This window comes from Pungitius pungitius, chromosome 2 (genome assembly GCF_949316345.1).
Source record: "Pungitius pungitius chromosome 2, fPunPun2.1, whole genome shotgun sequence".
Taxonomy (NCBI): domain Eukaryota; kingdom Metazoa; phylum Chordata; class Actinopteri; order Perciformes; family Gasterosteidae; genus Pungitius; species Pungitius pungitius.
This window is the reverse complement of record NC_084901.1, coordinates 25,928,765-25,935,165: the sequence shown is the minus strand read 5'-3', so window position 1 is coordinate 25,935,165 and position 6,401 is coordinate 25,928,765. Positions and strand designations below refer to the sequence as shown.

Sequence of the window (6,401 nt, the reverse complement as noted above, 5' to 3'; positions counted from 1 at the left end):
AAGCTGAAATTAATTTAAACATTGCTGAAAGAATAGGAAAAGCTAAGAATTAAAAAACATTTTTTGTAGAAATATAAGGTTTAGTACTAGTTATAGTTGTAATTGTGGAACTAGCAGTATAAGTACACTGTAAAAAAAAAACGTAAAAAGAAGGTAAATGACTGGCAGCTACGGCTGCCATGCAAAAACCCTAAAACTAAGGTAAAATACCGTAATTCAAAAAAATTGCTAAAACCATAAATTTACGGTTATTTCCATTTAAGTTTATATATGGAAATACCTTTATTTTACAGCTTATTCCTGTATTATTATGATCAAACACCTTCAATGACGTGACATCACACAAAAATCTGCAGTAAAACACTGTTATTTTACAGATTCTTCATGTATTACTACGTTCAAACACCTTCATTAAAGGGATATTGCTAAACAACAATGCATTGAAATACCTTATTTTACAGATTATTCCTGTATTAGTATGATCAAACACCTTCAATAAAGAGATAATTGCCAAAAATTCTGCATAAAAACAATAATATTTTATATATTTTTCCTTTTTATTATGATGAAACACCTTCAATGAAGTGATATCACACAAAAATCTGCAGTAAAACACTATTATTTTACATATTATTAATGTATTACTACGTTCAAACACCTTCAATAAAGGGTTATGGCTAAAAACAATGCGTTAAAAAAACGTTTATTTTAGATATTCTTCCTCTTTTTTTAATGATGAAACACTTTCAATTGAATGATATCTCAAAAAGTTCTAGTGTTAAACTGTTATTCTACAAACCTTTCCTTTATTATTTCAGTGAAACACTGTTAATAACATAATTTATCTAAAGGTTGTACAGTTAAACACTATTATTCTACAGTTTTCTCTTGTATTTATTAATATAATTAAACACTTTCAATTAAGGGATAACACAAAACAATTTGAGGCCAAAAATGTTACTTTACACATTCTTCCCACACATCGAAATCAATCCAACCAACTATGATTGTATTATCTGCAGCTAGGTTTACCATGTATCTTGTGTGCACTGTTCACTGTGCTGCCCCAATCCTATGAATCATGAACAAATATCGTATCTTTACTGTTTACTGTGTTACGGTCATTCCCTTCAGGAATCGTTTATTGGCAAAATATGTCAGACATCCAAGGAATTTGACTTGGCGGTTGGTGCAAAACAGCAAACATTACGACAATGGACAACAAATAAAAATGGGATAAGATAAAAAATATAATTAAAGCTGCAAGCAGCGATGAACGGGCCTTCGCCTATTCTCGCGCGTCGGGGTGGGGCGGCGGTCGGCCGGGCTTGCGGGTCAAAAAAGACTAAAGAGACTAAACGAATCACTCTCGGGGCTGCCATTCAAACCTGAATCTGCGGCCTCGCGAACGGAATCCACCGACGCCGGGCTGTTGCCCCGCTGCAAAAGACCTGCGGAGTAATTGTTACGGGTCTCGGGCACGATGACCACAATAAGTATCACAGCAACACTTGTCTCGTTCTCCGGTTTGCGTCTGTATAATTGATTCAACACATATACACATCCAGTGCATTTTTCTTGTCCTGTATATCTTAGATATCATAGATGCAGTCTCAATCAAGGTTAATTCCCAGAAATATCCACCTGTAATTACCTTAGCTGTTATTTCTGCCTACTATAGTTCCTATTGACCAACTACATAAGGGATATTTCCATACCATATTGACTATGATAAACGTATACAACTCTTATTCACATATGGACGTTGCACTTTAGAATGTGTATTGATTAACTCGGCATGTACCAAACCATATTGACAAGTAAAAAAAACAAAATATGACTAAACATGACTGAATAAATCACCGCCCAAAACATGTTAAAGATAAGTGGCATTATAAGTACAATTTAAGTGCTACCATTTGTTAGTGCTACGGTTTGCTAGTGTTTTAGTCGAGGTAGAGTCTAAAAAGGTGTGTCTTGAGTTTTCGACGGAAGATGGAGAGGCTCTCTGCGGTCCTGATGTCATCAGAGAGCTCATTCCACCATCTGGGAGCAGGACAGCAAAGAGTCGCCATCTCGTCGAGTGCTTTTCTCTCAGTGAGGGAGGAACAAGCAGCTTGCCAGATGCAGATCGGAGTGCGTGGGTTGGGATGCAGGGTTTCACCATGTCCCGGATGTAGACTGGACCCCATCCATTCACAGCGTGGTCCGTCAGTACCAATGCTTTGAACTGGATGCGGGCAGCCACTGGTAACCAATGAAGTGAAGGGAGAAGCGGTGTGGTGTGGGAGTATTTCAGAAGGTTGAAGACCAGTCGAGCTGCTGCATTCTGGATGAGCTGCAGTGGTCGAATGGCGGTAGCAGGGAGACCTGCCAGCAGAGAGTTACAGTAGTCGAGGCGAGAGATGACAAGAGCCTGAATCAGTACCTGCGCCGCCTTCTGAGTGAGAAGGGGTGGTATTCTCCTGATGTTAACGGTGTTCGCCAAAGTTAACGGTCAGGTCCTGAGTGGGCGAGTTTTTTCCAGGGAAGAAAAGTAGTTCAGTCTTGTCGGGGTTGATCTTCAGGTGATGGGCGGACATCCACTGGGAGATGTCAGTCAGACATGCAGAGATCCGTGCCGCCACCTGAGTGTCCGAGTCGGGGAAGGAGAGAATTAGTTGGGTGTCTGTGTTTTACAATTATGCAGACAGAACAAAATATACATAAAGAAATGCTTTCCCACCTCGCTGGAGTTGAAAGCCACGTGTCCAATGTGCCATTCCCATTGCATGTGTACAGACTGTAAAGCCCTCTGAGGCAAATGTGTAATTTGCGATTTTGGCCTATACAAAATAAAATGAATTGAATTGAATTGATGGTGGCATGACTTTGCACGGGCCATCTGAAAATATTTGAGCACCAACGTGTATTATCAGAATACGATTATGGCTGTCAACAGATTATAGACAATTGACTAGTTAATCACACGTTTTGAAAACATTTATCTTGATTACAATATTTTTTTCTCTTATATTAACTGTTTACAGTTTAGTAATTTGTTGTTTCAACTCCATAATGAGCTTGACGTGTGTATATTATTTCTTTGGAATGAGGGGCATATTAATCATATCATTTAATGTTAGATTCATGCTCATTGTGAAGGCAATAAATATATAACATATTGAAAAGCATTGAAGACGCACAATACATTACGTGTCATTTAGCTGCGCCCGGCTGCACGCTGCGGGCAGATTATAGACAATGAAGTTAAACAACAAAGTAGTTAAGTTAGCTGCTGTGAGCACGGTTCTACTCATAGTGTGTAAATAAAGTGATTCAATCGGGCCAAGTTATTTAGGGCACACGGAAACGTAAACAAAGTGGCGTTAATAGCGTGAAGAGGTGTCTTTTGACGCTGTAAAGCTACCGTAGTTAGCTTAGCTAAAAGACGTATGCTGGGTAAGACTGGAGAACGCACAAGGAAAACGTAATCACTCACCGTCAAAAGCGTTTCCACTTCGTTGAGTACATGTGGACGTAAGCATCGGTGTGTAGTTAGCAAGCTGGCTGACTGGCTGGCCCGTCCGGCAATCGCTAGCTCCTCTCTCTAGCCCAGTTAGCTGTCCGTGCCGTCGAGCAGATATAACAAGCCCTTAAACAAAACGTACCTCACTGGCTGCACACATCCAAGAGGGAATGAGAACACTTTGCTTACATCCACATAGTAGTAATAGTTCCTGAAGTATAGGTGTGTAGTTAGCAGTTTAAAATACGGAGCGGTGATACTGTGCCGGTTCAACACAAACCCGGAATCCAGTGGCGTACATGCGCAGACTACGTGCGCACAGCCGCGCACGTAGTCTGCGCATGTCCGTCAACCAAGAATAGGGAATTCTGGGTGATGAAGTTCTTTAACTTACCAGTTCCCCGTAACATCTATTTACATCACAAAACGTGTTTGCATCTCCACCCGTATGTTGCAGAATACGTGTATTTAAATCCAGATGTAAATATATTGAACTGTCCGTGTTATTTGTCTAGGTTAGATATGTCAAACCCGCGACACGCTGCCGAACGGCTGCGCCGTGAGCCAGCTGTCCTGCATCAGCCTTACCTTCTTCTGTCAGCTGTATGCGCGGCCACGGAGCAGTTTCTGGCCTTAAACTGAAACGAGTTTGACATACCTGCTCTTAAGTGTACAAAGTCCATAACCTCAGCAAGGAGAGTAAACTGAATCATTTTGTTCGTTAGATCAGAAGTCACGCGTTTAAAAAGAGGAGGAAAAAAAAAAAAATTGACTTCGCCGGGACACGATCTCACGACCATTGCATCGGGGGGCCAACACCTTAGTGACTGAGCTATTCTTCCAGATGGCTTTGAGAATTCGAAAACTCACTCAAATAGGATTGGTCACTCTCCGCCAAAAATACAGGGAATATTCACACTAAAAAAATTGTAACTGCCTTCCTGTTTGTTTTAGAGAAAATTCCTCAGAGACTTTTTTAAGTCTCCCTTTAATACATTTGGTAAAAAATCAGCGGACTTGTCGGTCAAACAGGGTGCGGGCGGGGCTTCGTCAAAATCTTCCAGGGGGCGCAATGGAGGCAATTTTTCGTTTTTGATCCAAACCTGCACATCAGGTCTGTAAAGGTCATCACGTAGGATACTCACAGAGGTTTTCAAGAGTTTTGGAGTGTGCCGAGGCTCAGAAGATGTGCTTGAACTTTCATGCGAATATGGCGACGTCACAGCCACAAAGTTGGTCCAAAACTCCTAATTCTCACTGTGAGCCATCGTCACAGTCTTACGTCTTATATTCCCAGATTTGAAGTTGATCAGATTAAAGGGCTAGGAAATGGACATGTAAATGTAGAAACTTTGCATTGACCTAAGCCAATAGGTGGCGCTATACTTTTTCGAAAATCACTGCATGGCATTACTTAAAGGCCTACACAAGCATCATGAATATACATTTCTAGCCAGAAATATCAATGTTCCTTGGAGTTATACCATTTTACATTTTGGAAAAAAATCTTCCAAAATTGTCCAAACTGCACGCAAGCTCACGCCCAGGTAGTTTTATGAAAACTCTTGATTTTAATAACTTTTGACCCCAAGGGTGTCAGGAACCACTTGCCAGATTTTGAAATGGATCGGATTTAAACTCTCGGAGGAGTTCGTTCGTTTGTAAATGCAAAAATTGAAGGAAATGGCCAAAAATACACAGAATCACCACAGCGCCCCCTAATGTTCAAATATTCTGGGAAAATTTGGGGATGTTCTAGGACTCAATGTGAACATGTCCTCAAAATTTGGTGAAAATGGGGGTTGGAAAAAAAAAAGTTATAGGCCTTTGAACTTTCAGGACACAAACCTACAAACTTCATTGGTCCATAACTTTATTGAAAAATGAGATATCAACATTCTTTCAATAACTTTTGATCGCATCGAGCCAACGATCATTTTGCCGAAGATTTCGTAAGAATCGGACCAAGCGTCTGGGAGGAGTTCGCAAAAACGTGTTTTTCACAAAATTCAAAATGGCGGCCATAAAACGGTAGGCGCATTTGCATACCATAATTTTTTTTGTGTACAGCACATCCAAGAGCACCTGTGTGAAAAGGTTCCAGGTCGATCGGTAAAAGTAAAAAAAAAAATTAACATTGCGGCCACTTTGGGGGGCGCTAGAGAGTTCTTTTTTTTCTCCTCTAATTGCGGGACCCCAATCATACGTCAATTTTGCGCACTTCTGATGCGCGTGCAAAAATTCAAGAGTTTTTGAACATGATGAAGTCCCCGAAAGTGCGTTCGAAGTGGCGAAATAATAAAAAGAAGAAGAAGAATTCTTGCAATTTCAATAGGGCTTTCGCCCGACTTGCAGTCGGCTCAGGCCCTAATAAAAAATATGCTATGGGTTAGAAAGCTATGGGTTAGTAATTTAAGACATAGAGATAAAAATAAAAAATAAGAATGCAAATTTGAGAAATTGAGTTAGTGCACCAACTAAACAGATAAACACAAGTGATGAGTGACAAGTGAATGTGACAGTGCAAGTCCATGGAGTGAGAGTCAATCAGGGGGGGACCGATGGGAAGAAACTGTTAGTGTGGCCGGAGGTCTTAGTCCTGATAGACCTCAGCCTCCCGCCAGATGGAAGGGGCACAAAATGTTTATGTCCGGGGTGAGAGGGGTCGGCAACAATCTTTCTGGCCCGCTTCAATGTCCTGGAAGCGAAGAAGTCCTGGAGAGACGGCAGATTGCAGCCAATCAGCTTCTCTACAGAGCGATGACACGCTGCAGCCTGCCCTTGTCCTTGGCTGTGGCTGCAGCGTACCACACGGTGATGGAGGAGCAGAGGATTGACTCAATGATGGCCGTGTAGAAGTGAACCATCATCCTCTTTGGCAGGTTGAATTTCT

At 41.2% G+C, this 6,401-nt stretch overlaps 1 long non-coding RNA gene across 1 annotated transcript; it reads right to left on the bottom strand.

The window, feature by feature from the left end:
* Positions 1-1,519: 1,519 nt before the first annotated feature.
* Positions 1,520-3,308, bottom strand: LOC134124404 (uncharacterized). The gene is made up of 2 exons (XR_009955852.1): positions 2,726-3,308; positions 1,520-2,627 (listed from the first exon to the last, which is right to left on the bottom strand). It is a non-coding gene; the product is annotated as an uncharacterized LOC134124404 (long non-coding RNA).
* Positions 3,309-6,401: the final 3,093 nt, after the last annotated feature.